This window comes from Equus przewalskii, chromosome 14, assembly GCF_037783145.1.
Source record: "Equus przewalskii isolate Varuska chromosome 14, EquPr2, whole genome shotgun sequence".
Taxonomy (NCBI): domain Eukaryota; kingdom Metazoa; phylum Chordata; class Mammalia; order Perissodactyla; family Equidae; genus Equus; species Equus przewalskii.
In genome coordinates, this window is record NC_091844.1 from 46,949,517 (window position 1) to 46,970,057 (window position 20,541).

Here is a 20,541-nt window from a genome sequence, read left to right on the forward strand (position 1 = left end):
TGATCTAGAAAATGTAAGGGGTTTCAGCTAGTGCCTGTACTTGATTACGTATACTACAGAATTTTCATCAAATTCCTAACTAAAAAAGTGTTGTAAGCCTCCTTTATAGTCACACATTGCTTAGGTAAAGTAAAGGAGATACATACAAAAACTCTGCCAGATAAAACAATTAATATTTGGAGTAAGACAGTAATATTGCTGTTAATAAGAGAAAACATAGTCTGAGATTTCTAATTGTCTTCAAACGTGAACCAAAAGAATTTCTAAAAGTATCTCCTCAACTTGTGATAAGCTAAATAACATCTTACATAAATGGAGAAGTGAAGGGGGATGGAGGGAAAAGTCAGCAGGTGAATATTATGGTATTCAACAAGATAATAAAAAAGGCAAAGGACCTTGAGTTACTTAAGGTAAACTAAAAAGCAGGTATTGGTGAGATTGAATGGGTAAGATGAAAAGCCAATTTCACACCAATAGGAAATTTAAAATCTATGGCTGCAGAAAGAAAGATAACTGATGAACTGTGTGCACAGGCTAAAAATCTGAATGAGAATCTGTCCCTTTCTCTTGTCAATGACACTAATGCTTAAAATGAAATTAAAATATTTGTTATCAGACAAGAAATATAAAAATACGATTTGTGATTTACCTAATCACCCTTTCCCTCTCTCCTCCAAAAATGTTATCTATGAGGAATAAATAAAATTTTAAAATATTTTGGCACAATTTTTCACAGAATCTCTTTCCCCGAGTAATAGCTCACTTTTACATTAATAGAAACATAATTCCACCAGTAGCCCTAATTAAACATCTAATGTGTACAGAATGCTTTGTCCAGGTTGAAGAATAATACCACTGAGAGAGAGAGAGATCCTTATCTTTATGATCCAGGGAGGGAGAATTCTCTGAGGGCTTATAAACATGACATCAGTTACAAACGTTACCAAAGCAATTAATCAGAAGGCAAAGGCTGACAGAGTGAAGTGAAAGGCAAAACACACAAATAGAGGTCTGTAAAAATAGATTTATCCGGGAAGTCTTCCTGCAGGAGGTAAGTGTTGAGCCAGATTTTTTAAATCATCATATCCTCTTTCAAACAGTTCTAAAGAGTTATTTTAGGAAAATGAATGTCAGACATTAATTTCAGTCATCTTCCAAGACTATGAAACACAATGATGAAAATTATTCACGTGGGTCTAATATTTGTACATGTACACACTACTAACAGAAGAACTGTTCTACAAGCCTGTCTCTAATATTTCAAGCCAGATTTTAAAATCTTGCCTTATTTATTCAACTAAAGGTAGATTTAAGTACATTTCTGGCCTTTTTTTTTTTGAGTGAAATTTTTGTTCATATAACTAGCTTTGAATATCTTGGCAATCTGTATGAAATGAGATAAGAAAAAGAAAGCTATGTAATTTTTATGTGACTGTGTTAGTCCTTAATTCAACTCTGCTTCATTTAAAACAACAGAACTATGGAAGTTAGTCAATAGATATCACCACATTACCCTGAGGGAATTTCAGTATTTTAGTGAAACTGAAATAAAATTTATCTGAAGAAAAATCCATGAAAATTTATAAATTATAAAGTCTAAGAGAAGAATCCAAAAGCAGTTAGTATTGTACTGTCTTTCAGCAGGTAGGTAAAACAAATTAAGAATAAATTTCTTTTTTTTTTTTTAAAGATTGGCACCTGGGCTAACAACTGTTACCAATCTTTTTTTTTTTTCTTTTCCTGCTTTATCTCCCCAACCCCTCCCTGTACATAGTTGCATATCCTAGTTGCTGGTCTTTCTAGTTGTGGGATGTGGGACGCCACCTCAACGTGGCCTGACGAGCGGTGCCATGTCCGCGCCCGGGATCGGAACCCTGGGCCGCCGCCGTGGAGCGCGCGAACTTAACCACTCGGCCACAGAGCCGGCCCAAGAATAAATTTCTTAAATGAAAAATACATTTATAAAGATAGAGACATAAGTATTTGATTTGTTGAGGTAGAAAGGACATCAAATATAAAGGTTGGCTCTGACATATAGGGTGTGTTATTTCAAATTGAAAGATCCAATGGATTTAACCAGAGAACCAACAGCAGCCTGCATTTAGGATTATGACTGGGGATGGGGCAGAGGGTAGGTAGGTAGGACCTAGAGCCACAGCCATACAAATAAGATATCGCTGTCAGTAGGGAGGTGAAGTTATAAACTGCTAATTCATGTGGAGATCCAGAGACAAGAAAATACAGCTACCAGACTTAAGGTGGGTCAGGGTTCATGAATAAGAATCACGGATGAAGGCTCCAGTGATGGAGGACGCTGGTACGTACTTCAGTCATATGGGACAGGAGGGAGCCACCCACGTCAACCCATCTATACACAGAGGGTGTTGTTGAGGTCGGCTCCTCGTGGGCCGCCCACAGTGAGACCAGAGTGGACTCCAACAGCAGACCTCAGCAGGAAGTCCGGGAATACTGGCAGTCCACAGTATCTCCCCAGGTTGAGGAAATGTTAAGACCGGTTTCTTCTTTTTAGAAAGCAACCTTAACATGATACACTCTAGAAAGGAAGTTCAGGCAAATGAGTTACATTTCCTGAAACACTATAAAATCCTCTTCCAGCCTTTCCTTTTTTCTAAATTCTTCTTACCCTTGATGCTATATATGTATATTTTTTAATCTTTGCAATCTTCTCAGGAGTGCAAATGTGGAAATGCTGTGAAACAGAAGAAAAAGCCATTCAGCGCTTTAGGGCTTGGACTTGTTCACATAAAAATAGTAACATGCTTTGCTTTTGTTAGGCCAGGGTGACCCCGACCCTCCATTCATTGGCCTAGGAATGACTTTTACCCCTTATGGAGCAGTAAAGATGTTAGTATTAATTTCTTTAAGCAGATTTACTTTGAAAAAAATGGTGCTAGGATACTGTGTCAGTTTGTATAAACTGTATCAATAATTAGGAATACATGTTCTCTATCCTATAATTGACTGATCATTACAAGCTGAAATAGGAGACAGTGAGGGAGGGACAGGAGGAAGGTTGTAATATGTGGCCTGTATACACTGCAAAGTATTTCTCTAAAGTAGTAGTTTTTCAAGAGAAGAATGAAATGAAATGCAGGTCAACTGCATCGTGCATTTCCCCCCTCACTCCCTCCTCAGATGCTGAGTTATCATCATTCATTCACACTGTATTTCTTAAGATTTTGAACCTGAGTGATCTTGATTTCTTCTCTGGACTTCAGCTTTATGAGTTAGCAGAAAGAATACCCCTCCAGCAACACTTTCCAAAGGATATAATTACAAATATAGCATAAGACTCTCCGCTTTCCAGGCTTTTAACATTGTTGTTGTTTTTAGAAAGTAATTGGTTTTTCTTCTGCTTTTTTTTCCCCCTCCCAATGCTCAATGCAATCTATACTGCCTGGAAGCCAGACTTTAAATGAAGCAGATGCTCCAAGTTTAAACCCTGCGCTGATGGTAAAGTTGTTTCCTAGCAACCCAAAGTTCGGAAAACTTTAAGAGCACCACTTCACTCAATATGGTTTCTACCATTTAGTTTTATGTACTCAATGGGTTATTATAAAGAATTGAGTATCAAGTCAAAACCAACCTGATCCTGTATTAACAGGAATGAAAAACAATATTCCATTGGTTTTGAACTAGAGACGTTGTCAAACCTTGGGCCGACAAAGCCAGGCTTCATATAATACTTTAAAAGAAGGTTTTTCAGGATGAAATTTGGAAAGGACTTTATAGAAAGGTGCTAGACTTAGGCCATAAATGTATCTAAGCAGGAGATATTGTTTTAAAACATCTAGACTTTCTGAGGAACTAGCTAACTCAACCTTGGTAGGTGAAATGTTGAATTTAAATTCTCTACAGCTGTGGTTCTCAAACATTTCAGCCTTAGAACCCTTTACATTCTTACACATTATTGGGCTCCCCCCAATACTGTTGTTTGTATGGGTTATATCTATTAACACTTAACACATTAGAAAAGAAAACTTAGAGACTTTAAGTCTTTATTTATTCATTTTGAAATAAGCATTATATATTAAAATAAGTAACACATTCCATGAAACATTTCAAAACAAAAGACAATTTAGTGAGATGAATGGCATTGTTTTACATTTTTATATTTCCCCTTCATGTCTGGCTTAATAGAGGACGGCTGGGTTCTTATATCTTCTTCAGTATTTACTTTGTTGTGATATTATATGTCATAGAATCTCCTGGAAAACTCTACTGGACTCTTGAGAGAATGAGGGTGTAAAAGACAAATGACCTCTTCCTCCACCTCTTCCTCTTCTTCTTCTTCTCTGTCCCCTATTAGTTTGGGAAATACTTTGAAAACCATGGCAATAAGAATGTTTCTTCAGTGTGTAAGAACATTCAGATGATTTCCTTTTTCTTAGCAACTCCCATTAGGCAGCATGGTAAAGTGGTTAAATTTCACATAGGTAGTCAGCTTGCCTGAGTTTGAGTCTGACTGCTCTCTTGCTCTATGACCCTGATTAAGTCACTCTAGGTCTCACTTGTATCATTTATAAAATGGGTCTAATAGTAACCTTACCCCCACAGTCTATTAAGAGCATTAGGTAAGAAGTAAATGGAAAACACTTGGCTCACAAAAATAACCACCTGATAAATATTGCCTGGTATTATCTCTAATTTTAAGATTGCAAAATAGAAGATGAAAAGAAATACACCAATAAAACACTCAAATAGCCACCACTTCCACCCCACCCCATTCCTAAAAATGAGGAAATAACATGAGGCTGTGATTATCAGATGTCTAGGCATTTTTATGTAGATTTGAAATTTGCTTTTTTTTTTAATATCAAGGAAAAACATCTGAAGCTATGTGCTAATTCTTTCTTATTTTCTTCTTTCTCAACACGATCTCTTTTAATATCATCTGGTAGAGACAGAAGGGTGAAGATGGGTGCCTTTGCTTGAAAAAATAGTGGAAGTAAATACTAATGCAATTTGAAAAGAGCACAGAAGTACACAATTTGATTTTGGTGATTGATTTCTGATAATTAGTAGATTTATGCTTGCTTTGACCTTTGTTCTCGTTCATGTAATGGCCAACAATAAGAATTACCATGGGTTTGAATCATATGCTGATTTCTCTCACTCACTGGATCAATTCCAACCACACCATCAGTAGTACACTCTTTTACAGCATGTGCAGGACTGATCACATTTGCAACATTAACATCATCTTTCATTCCATAATTTCAAAGTGCCCTCAGTATTATCTCAGTTCTCATAACAGCTTTGTAGCTAGATATGTCGTAAACATTTCTTCTTTTTGCCTTGGGATGTAGCTTAAGAGAGTAATGGACTGAGATTGCACAAGGTCTTGCAAAGAGCCGATGGGAGAGTCCTGAACTCTACAATAAATGTCACTTCCTCAAAGGAGAATAAATGGATATTCTTGAAAATCAAATCTTTAAAACAAGAACTTATATATTCTTGAACTTTAAACATTGGTAAAATATAAAATGTTAAAAAACGCAGGTTAGCACTTTAGGAACAATCATACTCCTTTCATATTTGGCATTTTAAAAAACATGCTACTCCTTGTTATACCAAACAAGTTTTGATAGCCCTTGTTAGATAAATTAGGGGTTAGTGGAATGTTTGAAAGCTGGAGAATTTAGCCTGTTTAGGAGTAATTTAAACAAGTCTTAGAATATATGAGCACTGTGTTTGAATAAAAAGGAAAACACTATGTTTAATTTTCAACCACATTATGATGAATTTTTACAATATCAAGTGGAGAACCAAGAAAAATAAAAGACCAGTTTTCTCTGAGAAAAATAAGCATTTGACTAAGGTGTCTTCCTTTGGCAAAATATGCTAGAGTTATAAGCCCTATTTTCAAATGGTGGTACAATGGTTTACAAAATGAGTGTTCTGAAATGCATTTCTGAACTTCTCTGAACTTCAAATCTCTATAAAATAGCATGATAAACATAACCATTTTGTAGTCTTATTGTACTAATTGAGTGAGTTAACATATATGAAAGAACCACCCAGTTCTAATGGAAAGCAATTTTTTCCTGCTTTTCCCTTCCTTGCTTTCTGTTATCTTCCCCTGCTTTGTTTACTGCAGATCTCATCTTTTACCTGTATTTAGTGCTTGGCCTTTACTACAGATTCCAGTGGCAATCAGATATCACAAACCCACTTTCTTTTGCAGTGCATTTAAAGAGAAAAGTTGGAGCCACAATTGGTTGAATCAAGTTATAACTCTGTTAGGATCTGTATTTTTTTTTAACATTTGCTCAACTGTTTTAATTAAGTTGAATTAAGTGTAAAACATTTTACAAAGATCAACGAAAGTATTAGTACTGCCATTCCATACTACTATCTATAGTACTATAATATATAGCAATATATTAATAAGAATAGTATAGTGTTATTGTACTATAACAATAGTATTGTGACATACCATTACCTCAACTTTACAGAAGAAAACAGTAAGTCATATATAGGTGTATAGGCTTCTTGAAAGTCACAGAGCTGATAAGTATCAGAGTAAGATCCAAACTGAAGTTGTTTTGTTTCAGGCTGGGCAATTAACCACACTGCATTAGATTAACCATTTCTTGCTTCTGCTTGAATAGCTGCCTCTGGAAGATCAGATAAATTAAAAGACATTTTTCATACTCTTCAGTTTATTATAAAGAAAACATGATAATGAGCTGGTTTTGATTCGGTAAAGGTCATACAATAACTCATACTTTGAATCGTGTACTAATATCTCATAGGATGAGGCTATACTTGCAGTTAGAGGAATGATTGTCCCCAGAGTCAACCATCCTGGAGGGAAATCAGATTCAAGGACTAAAATCAAGAACTTGAAAAGTGTGTTATTGACTAAGCCCAGGAGGGAAGGGGTTCTCTCTGAGCTTTTCTCTCCATGCTTTCCTCTTTCTGAAGCTTGCCCAGAAGTTCCCTAACTACGGTGGAAACTTCCTTCTGCCTAATGGAACTAAGATAAAAGCTCCAAAGAAATGGAGTCTGGAGGTTGCAGGCAACCATATTTCAGATAATTTCATAAGGATATTTTACAGCCTGTGGGTTTTGAGAGTAGTTTTGGAAATAAAAATGAGGTATAAGTTCTTTTCTGTGTTGTAATTTCCTCCCATTATACAAAGTAAGCATCCTGGAATATAAGTTAATTTTGATCCACACCTTAACATACTGTGAGTACCAGTAAGATCAGAGGGAAATTTGAACTTGGATTCTACAGGTTCAAAGGATTTGTAAAGTTTATTTATAAATGTAAGTACGCAAGCAAGTAGGAGGATAAAGAATGTGTAATTATTATCAAAAGGCAAGAAGGCTTTCCACTTTGAGCCATGATGCACTAAGAGAGACTGGATTCATACTTCCATTTCAACAACCAGGAAACTGGAGAAAATATAGGAAAATACAGCTTTGGGACATTAAGCAATGGATGATTATGATCCTTGAGAGAATGATAACATTTCTTAGAGATTGCCTACAGCTGGGATTTCCAACGTTGGATACTACTGACATTACGGACTGGATAATTCTTTGTTGTGGAGTCTGCCTTGTGCATCTCTGGCCTTGGCTCACTACGTGCAGTAGCATCACACTAGTTGTAACCTAAAATGTTACCACATATTGCAAATGTCTGCTAGGGGGCAAAATCATCTCAGTTTGGGAACATTGGCCTAGAGGTAGTTCCTAGGCTGTGGCATAGAGAAGGGAAATTCAAGTAGAAGAACCAAGCAACCTTGCTGAGTGAAGAAGACAGACATGTTGAAGAGGTCAGAGTGGCTAGAATCTGCAAAGCAGACCAACAAAGAAGAGGGAGCTCAGAGAAAGAGAGAGAGAATGTGCCCTAAAATCCACCTAGATGTCTCCTAGATCTGATCTGTATATGTGTGAGAGCAGACTACTTGAGCATGGAAAGAACCACTGGAAATGAGAAGGTAGAAAAACTTGCAGAACCCACACAGTTTTGGGGATAGTTTTTCTTCCCACCAGCCAGGGTTGAAAGATCTTTAATGTATGGGGCAAATCTCAGAAACGTTCCACCATAGTGGAGGGACTAAATTAACCCTCAGCTAAAGGCTGCTCAAGACACACTCTAAGAAACCTAAAAGCAAAGAGTCAACTGATTTCAAGTAACTTAATTGTGCACCTGAAGAGTGTTCAACACTACTTAAAGAAATAGAACAAAATCTAGCATTCAGCAACATAAAATCCACAATGTCAGGCATTCAACCAATGAAGCTGGAAAATATTTCTTATAATCATGAGGAAAAATAATTAGTAGTAACAGCCTTGTAAATGACAGAATCAGCAGACAGAGACATTTTCAAATAAAAGGAACAATTTTAAATATGTGCCATAGATTCAAGAAGGTAAAAAAAAATATGAGCACGATGAAGAGAGAAATAGAAAATATAAAGCATTAAAAAATGAACTTCTCTAAAAAATACATATAAAATAAAAAGTACTCTGAATGGAATTAACAACAGATTAGACACTACAGAAGAAGAGATCAGTGAACCTGAAGGCATAACCATAGAAAAGAAGCACAGAGATTAAAGAAAAAGATTGTACATGAAAAGAGCCACAGTAAGCTGTGAGACAATAATGGTATTCTAATATATGTAATTGGATCCAGAAAGAGGGGAAAAAGGGAGAGGTAGTTTTGTAAACAGAAGAGTAGAGAGTTTTCCAAATTTTGTTAAAACTCTAAACCTATACATCCAAGAAACTAAACAAACCCCAATCAGAATAAACATAAAGAAAACAACACTAGAGCATATCAAAATCAAGTGATGAAGAGAAAAATCTTAAAAGCAGTCATAGACTTAAAAAAAAAGACCTATTATGTACAAAGCATCAAAGTTAAAAGTGACAAGGCATTTTTCAAAATTTATGCAGGCCAGAAGAAAATGTAATTATTCTACTAAAGTACTTGTGTGGAAAAAAAAAAATCCCAAACTTTCAACCTGTTTTCTACCTGCTAGAAAAAAATTTTCCAAAAGTGAATGAAATAAAAAACCTTATTCAGACAAATAAAAGCTGAGAGTTCTCATCACTAGCAGATTGGAACTACAAGAAACGTGAAAGGAAGTTCTTCAGACAGAGAAAAAACCATATCAGATGAGGATTTAAATATATACAAATGAAAGACAAGTGCCAGAAATTACAATTATATAGTAAATAAACTTATTTAAATATTTTAAAGGATAATTAATTAGGGGCCAGCCCACTGGTGCAGCAGTTAAGTTCGTACATTCCACTTCAGTGGCCAAGAGTTTCCCAGGTGTGGACCTAGGCACTGCTTGGCAAGCCATGTTGTGGCAGACATCCCACATATAAAGTAGAGGAAGATGGGCATCGATGTTAGCTCAGGGCCAGTCTTCCTCCTCCAAAAGAGGAGGATTGGCGGCAGATGTTAGCTCAGGGCTAATCTTCCTCAACAAAAATAAATAAATAAAAATAATTAAAGATAGTTGATTGTGTGAACAAAAATAATAAGATATATTGTATAGTTTATGACATATAAAAATAAAAATAACATCAAAAGCACAGAAGGCGTGAAATAGATGTAAAGTCTTGTTATTTACTTTCTGTAGACAGGTAGGGGCATTATATTTGAAGTAGACTATAAGAAGTTGAACATGTATACTGTGAAAACCTTGGAGTACTGTATCAAATGAAGAGATATGAGTGATAATAGTGAAAGGAAAGTGGAATTATAAAAAGTATGCGACTAACCCAAAAGAAGGCAGGAAAAGGGGGAAAAGGAATGGACAACAAATGGAACAAATAGAAAACAAAGAACAAGGTGGTAGGTTTAAAGACAATAGTATTGATAATTATATTCAACTTAATTGGGACAATCTAAAGCTCCAATTTATGGGCAGAGATCACCAAGTTGAATAAAAAGCAAGAATATATGAAACTTGTTTTAAATATAAATACAGCAATAAGTTAAAAGTGAAAGATTTCAAAAGACATATCATGAAACTACTAGGCAAAGAAAGCTGAATTGATTATATTGATATCAGACAAAGTGGATTTGTGAGGTAAGAATGTTACCAGAGAAAAGAGAAGCATTTTATACTGACAGAGTGGTCAATTCAGCAAGAGGGTATAACAATCCTAAATGTGGTCTCCTGATAAAAAATAAAAAAGCTTCAAAATACGTGGGGCAAAAAGACACAACTGAAAGGAAAAATATACAAATATACAAATAAAGTTGGAGATAGCTAAAACTTTTTTCTCAGTAATTGATAAAACAGGTAGTGAAAAGAGTAAAGATGTTTTAAGCAATCCTATCAACCATTTTCCCTCTTCAACAAGAACAACAAAATCAGAACAATACCAAGTTAGATCTAAGAATATATAAAAAGAATAAGACATGACGGAGTGTGGTTAATATTTGAAAATCAATCAATGCATTTCATCATATTAACAGACAAAAGAGGAAAAAACAAGATTATCTTAACAGATACAGGAGAATTTCTCAAAACTCAAAACTCATTAATTATTAAAAATTTTGGCAAACTATGACTAGAAACTAACTCCCTCAATATAATAATGGGAATCACTGAAAAAACTACAGCTAACATCATACTCAATGGTGGTATAATTTACCCCAACATGAACATCTTAGTAAAGTTGTTGAAAATATTCTACGCGCCTTGTGATTTAAAGGACTGCCATCCTCAAGCTTGCCTGGACATAAAGGACCACCGGGGCATTTCTGCCAGTAATCTACATGAAGGCATAAGGAGCCTCTTAGGAAATGACTCAGCTTGGAAGAAGAGAGTGCTGGCACAGAAGTTTGTCTTTGTTGTATAGCAACAGAATACCATGAAGGTGAGGTCAGCCCTGTAGATTTTATTCATCTTGACCAAAACTTCAACCACTGAAAAACCCTGCCCTCATCTGGCTACTGAGTCCTAAGATGAAAGGCAGAACAATAACAACAAAATATATAGTAAATGCTAACCAAAGATTATTTTCTATTTTCCATGAAACAATAAAGACTCAAATATAAGCAGCACTGATTTCAACAGCTTTGCGGAAATAGAAAGTAATGAGAAACAGTGGTCTTGGTGTTGATACTGACGTCATAGGGCTCCTCTCCCTACTAGCAGTTCAACTCTTCCACTTCCTCCATGTCACCACCATTATCACTGTTGTCACCAACAATGCACTGCCATCATTAGACGTTCATTACAGAAGTGAATCAACTAATGGAAATTATGGATTACTAGCAATTATTATTGCTTCATGTAAAAAACATTGAAAATCTGTGGATAGTGAGCAATTTTATTTCAGGAAGCCTTCTGAAAGTTGCGCATTGAGGCTTTTAAAAATTCATTCATAATCTTCTTCCTTGTACTCCTTAGTTTTCTGGTAAATTCTTCAACCACTTATACTTTTGCCATGAAATTTTTTGGGAATCTAGTGACAGAAGTTGGAACATTCTAACTTACCTGTTTATTCCTTACCATTAAGAAGCCAACAGGTACAAGTAAACAGCTTCTCATACTAGTGTTTAATTTATTTTCAACTTCTCTGTATTGGTCAGAAAAGTCTAGATTATACCTTTTTATAAGTTTTATTGAGATATAATTGACAGGTAAAATTGTAAGATATTTAAAGTGTACAATGTGATGGTTTGATATAAGCATACATGGTGAATAGAAACTTTGATCATATACAACCCAAATTTCTTATGAAAACAAAGATTTATTTCTTGCTCACACTCTATATTCAATATAGTTTGACTAGGGGCTTATTAAACTCATTCAAAACATCCAAGTTGACATTAACCCCATCTTGACACTCATTTCTAAGATGGCCGCAGAACACAATGAGACAATGTGTTAATTCTCACGTAGGCTTTTAAAACTTTGGCGTAAAAATGAAGGATGTTTCCTTCATTCGCATTTTGTTAGCCAAGTGAGTCACACAAACACACGTAAGATCAAGTGTTGAGAAAGTACAGTATCACAATGCCCAGAAGAACTGGGGTATTTATGGATGGCTGGAGCAGCTATCATGTTCTGTCTCTGGAAAATTCACCCATCCTCCAAGAATTAAATGAAAACAAATTTTTTAACTATTAAAAAATATGTAAAATATCATGCAAAACTGTTCTTTAAAGGTACAAGTGTGCATTTGAGGCCTATTTGCACAACTTTTATATATATTCTAATTTGGGGGCTATCTGATTTTTTTGTTTTTTGGTGAGGAAGATTGGCCCTGAGCTAAGGTCTGTTACCAATCTTCCTCTTTTTTCTTGAATAAGATTATCCCTGAGCTAACATTTGTGCCAATCTTCCTCTACTTTGTATGTGGGATGCTGCCACAGCATGAGTGGTGCGTAGGTCTGCGCCAGGGATCCAAAACAACAAACCCCAGTCCACTGAAGAGGAGCGTGTGGACTTTAACCATTACGCCACTGGGCCAGCCCCCTTATTAGTAATCAAATTAAAAACAAAGGAAAAAATCAAAAGTGAGGATAAATATCTACTGTAAACAATATGACAACAGTGAAAGTGACCAAGGAAAATAAGTTGAATAAAACGAAAAACTTATCATCTGATATGAATTAGTGTAGAAAAAAGATCCTCATACTTCATTAATACCTGAGACCATCGTTTTCTTAGAGCACTTACAGAAACTGAGAACATAATGTGGACCTGACTCATTAAGAAATGATTAATTGATGTCCATATTCTCTGTTTAGGAATACAGTAAAAGATTTAATGTTTGAAATCATTAAGCGCTCCCACAACCCAATTGTATTTAAATGCAATTTAAATAAAATTTACCTATTCAGAAATCTCTACCGTCTCTTATCTCCCTCACCCACACAACATACTTCTCCAAGAATTCTTTACTAGTAAGATTTCACTGTAGTTTGATAAGAAGGTGCTTTTATCTGATGAAATATTTGGCTAAGCACTAAATAATATCATTGACTAATTCACTAACAGTATATTACATGTGTAGATAGTTGGGATAGATTTAGGATTTAGTCATTGTAAATAAATCCCTCTTGGACACATTTACTCCTGCTTTGTGGTAGTACATATTTTTTAAAATTTGTGCTTGCAAACTAACCAGTTTTCAAGAAGATAATGGACACTAAATTACTGTATCTGTTGAATTCATTGATATGTTTCCATGCGAATATATTCTACATAATAATAAAAGAGAATAAAACAGTTTTTTCCTTCCTTTCAATACATTTTAAGGATTTCACATACTTATGTTAACTATATCACAAAAGGGATTTAAAATGTAATCTTTTCACTTAAATGTATTTTTACACAATCAAATGAAGACAAAAGAAGGCAAAACTTTTGATTTGGCATTTTAAGCCTGTCAGGCAGGATGCTGCCTGTACAGAATATGAAAGGAAAAACCACACCAGTAGAGAGTCGTGCACCGTCGCTTCTGTTCTGACTGCCAGAGAGGCTATTCAGCCTTTAACAGCTGAACAACCACTTCACTGCTGAATAGAGTCACAGAGGCTCTGGAAATTGTAGGATATATTTAGCTTCACGAAAGGGCGATGTTGAACTCCATGTGGTTCAGAGTTTGGTGGTAACAGGAAAACACCAGGGAATATATTTAGGAAAGATGTCCTGAGGTTTGCACTAAGAGACTACAGCAAACAAAATAGAAACAGATGGGGAGCATCCTCAGTGCCAAGTGATATGGGGATTCTGCAGATCCTCGCCAGCTCTCTCTCTCTCACTCACACACACACACACAGACACACACACACACACACAGACTCACACACACACACAGACTCACACACACACACACAGACACACACACACACACACAGACTCACACACACACACAGACACACACACACACACAGACTCACACACACACACAGACTCACACACACACACACACACAGACTCACACACACACACACAGACACACACACACACACAGACACACACACACACACACACACACACAGACTCACACACACACACACAGACACACACACACACACAGACACACACACACACACACAGACACACACACACACACAGACTAAGTTCTCTCAGCATGGGAGATACTTTATTAAAAGCTGGTAACTGTCTTGGTAAAAGAAAAACGAGAACCATAGACATTGTGAACTTGCAGGAGCATATTAAAGAAGCAAGGGAAAAGTCAAATTGATGAACTCTTTGTAATTATGTTTTCTGTACCTTCCACCATTAGCCATTACTCTGACTGTCCAAATTATCTAGAGGTACATGTGCATATATTTTCTGAGGATTGGGAGATAATGATATTATTTCTGATTTATAAAGATCAGGCTGAGAATAATATTGCACAATAAAAGCCAAAATTTCAAAATAGACAAAAAACAGCAAAGAATGGATTTGTGTGCATGATCTGTGTAGTGCCTCCTAGGGGGCAGAAGATTTCCTAGTTTGATAGCTATAGCCTGGAAAATTCTACATGAGAGAGCTTCATGATTCTTCTCTAGAGAATAAGAGGGGAGAGGCAAAGAATTATAGGTTTTAGGTAATGAAAGATATAATTTGGTCCATAAAACACCTGCCTCCCCTCACAATATTGGCCTGAAGAGTGTAGCTGGTAAAACTATAACTCCAATTCATTGATACCTAAAGGAAAACTTCAAATGGATCCTGGTGAATAATGCATCAGTCTGTCGTGTTCCTCCAAGATACCCAAGCCAATTACTCACTTAAGAGAGCATTTCGAAATGCTCATAAAGGATTTAATGGGCTCACCATGACTAGATAGTCCCGAGGCTGTCCATCTAATAAAGGAGAAGGAAATCAAGCATGAAATATCATAGCTTTAATGTGACTCAGTGACTTCAGTTTTCTCCATCTCCACTTTGTGAGGAAGGACAACAGAAGATTTTGGGAATAAATAGACTATGATTTGCTCATGAAAAGCATAAAGGGAGTGTCGCTTTTTTTTTTCAGTCAGGAAAATAGTAGCATTAATTGATGAATCCTAAAAAAAAGACAGGAAAAGTTCATGTATATGAATAAGGTGAGCTTATTAGGGTCTAAGAAGGTTTGAATGTGGTTATAGGGAAGAGAGAGGGAAGTTGATGGTGCGGAGAGTATGAGAAACGTTTTCGTATTTTCTATGCCAATTGAGGCTGAGCACACAGGTTGAGGCCCTCAGACCCGACTGAATAGCCAGGTCTCCATCGTTTCTTCACCTGAATTCTCCCAGGGGAAAAACACTAATTCACTTGGTCAGGGATGAGGTTTCACCATAAATATTTTATGAATAATTCCTTAGGTAACTCTGATGCTCAAGCAGGTTCTGGGTAGGATAAAAGATTACACTAGAGAAAAAGCAGAATTTCCCTTCAGTTTTTGGTCTGGTCCCTTTTTCTTCTGAGATAATCCTTAGTAAGGCCATGTCTGAGAACGGTCTGTGGAATTCTGGCACCCGGAGCTGAAGGTGATGGCTAATGCCTGTTCCTACCCACTCTTCCCAGCCAACTGATTCTCTATCTCTCTGGCTGTATAAATATTGTCACAAAAATAATGAAATTACATCAGGTAAATTTTGAATCTGAAGTGATATCTAGGAAAATTATTTTCTCTCTATATAAATTACATTTTATTAAAATTTAAAGAGTAGCTTTATAATTCAGTATATATGTAGTACCACAGGATAAACAGTACCATGTATACCTTTGGGTAACTGGAAAGTTTTCAATTAGTTATAAATAAGATATGCTGTTTTGGCTTTTTTGTGTGGATCTTAGTATTTAAAAATTTTAAAAAAGAAAGAGAAAATGTACCCATAATGTTTTAGTGGTACCTGAGCACATACAAGAAAAGACTAGACTGAAGCAACTTGAAAGGGCATAGGTTTGAATATTTACCTTTGGTCAAGGGCTTGGCCTACAGTCAGGGAATGATGAGGAGACAGGAAGTGCTTCAGCCAAGTGAGGTCGGAGGAGCCATGACTTCTCCTGAGACCATGAGTCGGCGGAGTGAAGCCTGAAGCGCAAGACAGGGACAAATTTGGCACGTTTCCAAAACATTTCACTTCCCATGTTAGGGGAGAATGATTCCTCCTGACTCTTCTGATTTCCATAAGGATGGTAAATCGGTCTAATTCTGGGGCTCAGCTTTAGGAATCCTATTCCAATACCAGATTGATTTGGTAATAAAGTTGCTATTTGTTTCTCCATCTGCCTACCACTTTGTCTCTCTGTTGCTTCCAAACTCAGGAAAAAAAAAACAAAAAGAAAAAAACATAGCAAAACAGTTTTATTAAAAAATCCACTTTTGTCTGAAAACAAAAGCAGAAAGCCAAGACACCTTTGAGAAACAAATCAGTACACAAATTTATGGCTTTCTAAAACTAATCATTCAACAAGCACTTCTTCATAATCTGTTTACTAAGCTTGATGCTTAGAGGTCACAAATAAATGCTAGTTGTTATTACCCCAAGAGAGATCTCATCTTACTTCTCCATGCTATTTCTTCTGTTTTTTTCTGTCTCGCATGACCTTCCTCCCAGAATCTCTCCCATCTTTCATATTCTATATTAAATATTCTAGTATTCACAAAGATTTCTCTGATCCCTTCCCTTGGCTGGAGATGCACTTTTTTCCACAAAAACTTCATTAAGCTTTATTATTTCTCTCCTGTTCCTATGTGTTTTATAAATTTATCGACAAAAGTTTTTCCTACTATTAGATTGTCAGATGATGGAATAATGATGTGTTTGGGCTGGTAACATGATAGTAAAGCAAGTAGTACCTTTAAATAAGGAAAAATGAGTACGTTACTTCAAACAATGCTAGATTTATCCAAACAAATCTTTTGTCAAAATGTGTATTTCTAACAAATATCTTTAGCTGTATTAGGGAAGATTCAAATGAAAACTTCTGCTGTTCTGCATTTTGTAGAATCTACCTGATTTGTTTCTGCTCTCATTCTCCCTTTTTCTACAATCATGTAATTTTCCCAGATGCATGTTCTGATAATTGATCATATTATAGATATAAAGATATTTCACTGAACAAGTGCCTGAATTTATAGAAATTTAAGATCATGATTATGATAGGTATATTAACACTGATAAATATACCACAATCCTTTCTTGCTACTGAGATAATAGATATAGCATAAGAAGTGGTGCCTAATATTAACACCAAAATAATACAAAAGTCTGGTCCGGCCTGGTGGCGTAGTAGTTAATTTCATGTGCTCTGCTTCAGCAGCCTGGGGTTTGCGGGTTCAGATCCCAGTCACAGGCCTACACACTGCTTATCAAGCCATGCTGTGGCGGTGTCCCATATACAAAATAGAGGAAGAAGAAGTACAGAGGTTAGCTCAGGGCTAATCTTCCTCAACAACAACAACAACAACAATATAAAAGTCAAAAGCTGCCCAACCTGACCATTGATTAAACTTCTGACTTGAGAAAAATGAAACAACTAACTTGAAAACAGACAAAGCATACACACAAACTTATCCTTCCAGTTAACTTTCTCTTTCATTTTTCACTGATATTTAAATTTACTTATTTACTTATTTTGTCTAGGAGAAGCTCTCTTCACATGGAATATTAAGTGTTTTGATTCTGGGAAATTAGGATTAAGGAAATAGCTCAATGACAGGAGAAGTGCCTTAGTGAACAGAAATTAACATTACAGTGTCTCCCCGGCTCTAGCCAGTTGTAAACTTGAGTTACAGGCCTATATTTGACATTTGATTATTCATGACTTTCTCTTCATTTTCTCCTTCTTTAGGTGGAGCCATGTTTCTATTTCTTAGAGTTGTTTGGGCATGTGCCAGGTGGCATTATTAGGCTTACTTGCAAATTAAATAAAATATTTCACCCCCAGTGTCAGATTGCTTCCCAAGCTTTGTTCATAAGCAGAGAATACCAGTATGGCAGGCATGGCACTCTTTAGACCATAAAGCAATTTATTTGCAGAAAATATAATTGGTTTGCTTTTCATCTGGCAACACTGTGGAAATAGCTTCTAGACTGAAGTAACTTGAAAGGGGATAGGTTTAAATATTTATCTTTGGTCAAGGGCTTGGCTTCACTTTTTTTCTGTCTTTTCTGTCACCATTTAGTATTTTTTACCTAAATCATAGTAATTGGGGATGTGGGAATACAGTTCATATTCATTTTTTTAAAATTTATTTTAATTATTTATTTGAGATTGGCACCTGAGCTAACATCTGTTGCCAACCTTCTTCTTTTTCCTGTTTTTTTTTTCATCTTTTCCCAGAAGCCCCCCAGTACATAGTTGTATATTCTAGTTGTAGGTCCTTCTGGCTCTGCTATGTGGGACACTGCCTCAGCATGGCCTGATGAGCGGTGCCATGTCTGCACTGAGTATCAGAACCAGCGAAACTTTGGACCACTGCAGCAGAGCATGTGAGCTTAACCACTCGGCCACAGGGCTGGCGCCCTGTTTGTATTCTTAAGAATAGATTTTCATGTTATCCAGATAGCACTGAGTTTCATAGATGAAAAATCAGCTATAACCTTCTTTCTAAGATAAGAGGGAAGGAGATCATTCATTTACTCATTAATTCTTTAATTTATCTTATAAAATTAGTGGAAAGAGCAAAGGTGCAAGAGAAATATGTCATAGAAAATTGGTAGCTTAAAAAGACTAATGTTGGGGCTAGCCTGGTGGTGTAGTGGTTAAGTTCATGCACTCTACTTCGGCAGTGTTCACAGGTTCAGATCTCAGGCATGGAGCTACCCATTGCCCATCAAGCCATGCTGTGGCGGCGTCCCATATACAAAGTAGAGGAAGATAGGCATGGATGTTAGCTTAGGGCCAATCTTCCTTATGGGGTAAAAAAAAAAGATTAATGTTTCATTCAGTGGAGTTGCTGATGAGGAGTGAAAAGTCAGTTACGGTCAGATGAAAGGCTTGGGGGCAATGCCATAGCCACAGGGTGGCAGAGGGTATCCCTCTAAGGAGGAAGCTTTTGCTCCAAGATACAGTATCAAGTGATTCAACATGAACATGGTTATGGGTCACAAAATTTATGATATTCAAAGAAATTTGTCCCAAGTTTTGTAGATAAGCAGGAGAGTCTAGGATGAGAGTGGATTAGAATTTGGGTAGGCAGTGACATCATGGCTTCGTGAGATTAATCTTTGTTTCTTTTTTGAGGAAGATTAGCCCTGAGCTAACATCCATCGCTAATCCTCCTCTTTTTGCTGAGGAAGATTGGCCCTGAGCTAACATCCGTGCCCGTCTTCCTCTACTTTATATGTGGGTTGCTGCCACAGCATGGCTTGGTAAGCAGTGCATAGGTCCATGCCAAGGATCCAAGCCAGCAAACTTTGGGCTGCTGAAGTGGGATGTGCAAACTTAACTGCTACGCCGCTTGACTGGCCCCAAGATTAATCCTTTTAGAATAGAAATTTGGCTAAAGTTTGCATGATTGGGAATGGAATAACCTAGAGAACTGGGGTGATTACGATTTATGCAGGTTTTGGAGCCATGGGTTGGAGGCCGGCGAGCGGACATATTCAGTTCTAGCAAGGAATTTTAGCTTGAACAGTAATCCAAGACTGCAGGGACTGAGTTGAGGACTATGATAACATTAAAGGACTCATCTGGTCAGGGTTACCACGCCCACTCCCGACACCACACTTCTAGCGACGTCACAATTCCCAGTCTTCACCTGATGCCTAGTCAGGGCAGGCTAGTCCTATGGTGAAGCTCATCAGTGATGATAATTAAACAGGGCTACTGGGTTAGGCAGAAACTGAAAGGGGTTGGCAAGCAGACAGGCCCTTCACATTATACTCTTGTCACACTGATTGTCCTTTAATTCCTTTTGTATGACAGGACTTTTCAGTAGATAATCAAAGAGAGTCTCATGACCTGAAAATAAAGCAAGTGGTCAGAAATAAAGAACTGTAACTGTAATTTTAGCTGGGTAGTTTGGATTCCTTACATGTGAATGTTGGGCAAATGGTATGATTCACTTGTTGATCTCTATTTACCTCAGTTTTACGCGTGTATTTGCTTTTTCTTTATTTGAACAGATCAGCAGTTAGATCATCTGTATATAGATTCTGCGGGAGAGAATTGAATCCACTGAATCTGCTCTTCCATCATGGACCATATTTGAGCCTCTCTTTAAAGGACCTTGTTGTTATGGAAGATTTGGTGATTGTGAGGGCATAGACAGAGCTCCTTTGGGGCCCAAGGGACCAAAAGTCAAGGAGAGGGGAATCCTCACCATTTCTGCATGGACCAAAGCATATCTCCTGAGTCACAGTGAGGCTATCGCAGCGATATGTGAAAACACAAAGTTTTTACGACTTTCTAGGGAAGAAGCAGCTGTGGCTTAGGTGGGTGCTCAGTGACAATAGGAAGCACATCGCAGCACCCAGCTGGAGCAGACTTGTTCTGTGTAACCACATGGTGGGGCGTGCACGAATTCCTTCTGCTTATCTCAGTATAAAACGAGGGAAGGAAGAAGAAACATT